Raw genomic sequence first — 1,649 nt, 5'->3', positions numbered from 1 at the left:
AGTAGAAAATAGGCCTGTCCAATTTACCTGGCTGTCTTCCAAAGGTATAACTTTCTGAGAGTTCAAAGCAAGATCCTTTAGACACAGAACCAGCACTATACAGCAAAGCCTAGCCTGGAGTTTTAGATTTTAAGTCAGCCTCATATCCACAGGTTCTACATCTGCTGATTCAAACAATGATAGATCAAAAATATTGGGGAAAAAAACTGCCTTGGTACTAAACATGCACACACGTTTTCACAGTATTATTTCCTAAATAATACAGTATGACAATTGTTTACATATCATTTACATTATATTACGTATTGTAACTTAGGGAAGAATTAAAATATAAATGACACAGTGTATACATTATACACATTTTAGGGATGTGAGTGACTGCAGATTTTGCTGTCCATGGAACCAATTCCTGAGGATAATGAAGAATGATTATGTGCCTCTTTGTAAAAGCAACTGGAAATGGGTATGATCTCAGAGAAAATGATACACTTCTAAATTATTCCATATTTAAAGGGCTAGTGAAGGAAATAGGTGGTCATCGTGGTAAAGAAAACCAAAACAGTACAAAAATCAGTAAGTTGAAGAGAAAAATATGTAATAGAATGTGGTATCAGTATCAAACACTGCAAAAAAGATCAAAGGCAATCATTTCTTCCTAGTTCACAAATCAGCAATCTGAGAAAACCCTACTCACAAAATTCTGTCAACTTCCAATGACACAAATACTAAGTAAGATCAAAAGAAATTTCTGAAGAACCAGTAACACCAAAATATATGAATGGCAGACAAAAATCCCAAAAGGCACAGAATACTCACTAAAGGTACTCATCACCATCCTGGTTTTTTTCTTTATGCTAATAAGGATGAATTAATTAAAGGGCCATGCTACAACAAAGCTTTTTATTAAAAAGCAGAGCTATTAAATGAAATACTAGGCCCACGATGGTAAACATTTTAGAGCTTTCAATGATACGAACAGCTCACTGCAACATGTGCCAAAGGTTCGCCACCAGTATTCTGGGTCGTAAAAGTCATTTAGTTGTACCCAATATTACCTTCCAGTACTCCTTTAATAAAACTGAGCCTAGGGAGATGCGACAGAAAATACAATTAAAACACTTTAAGCCAATGGCTACCCTCTTTGGTCTCAGCGGCACAAGCAAGATGACGAAGGGAGCACCATCATTTGGAAGGCATCGTAATGAGATGCACACATTGTGCCACCGCTGTGGCTCTAAAGCCTACCACCTTCAAAAGTCGACCTGTGGCACATATGTCCACCCTGCCAAACACAAGAGAAAGTACAACTAGAGTGCAGAAGCTCAAAGGGAAATGCCACCGGAACTGGGAGAATGCATCTCACAGATCCAGGCATGGATTCCGAGAAGGAATAGCACCTAAACCCAAGGGAGCAGCTGTTGCAGCGTCCACGTCATCCTGACAATTTCAACAATTACTCAAAATAAATGCTTTGGTTTTAGAAGATTGTTTTTTAAAAAGCAATGGCTATTACTTGACATACGAATTTAAAACTGGACAAGAGTTAAGATGTTTTCAAAGAAAAAGAAACCCTAACATTTGGGAAGACCTGTGAGTGTGTGTGTACATGTGTGCACACGTGTGCAAGTACATGTGCTTTTTTCCAGGAA

The 1,649-nt window shown here is 37.9% G+C and overlaps 1 pseudogene; it reads left to right on the top strand.

Moving 5' to 3' along the window:
- Nucleotides 1–713: 713 nt before the first annotated feature.
- On the top strand, nt 714–1,441 carry LOC104854970 (annotated as a pseudogene).
- The last annotated feature ends 208 nt before the right edge of the window (nt 1,442–1,649 follow it).

Source organism: Fukomys damarensis, unplaced genomic scaffold (assembly GCF_012274545.1).
Source record: "Fukomys damarensis isolate Sample0158 unplaced genomic scaffold, DMR_v1.0_HiC HiC_scaffold_61085, whole genome shotgun sequence".
In the NCBI taxonomy this organism is placed as follows: domain Eukaryota; kingdom Metazoa; phylum Chordata; class Mammalia; order Rodentia; family Bathyergidae; genus Fukomys; species Fukomys damarensis.
The sequence above is the reverse complement of the archived record's forward strand: the minus strand, read 5'-3'. Positions and strand labels throughout refer to the sequence as shown.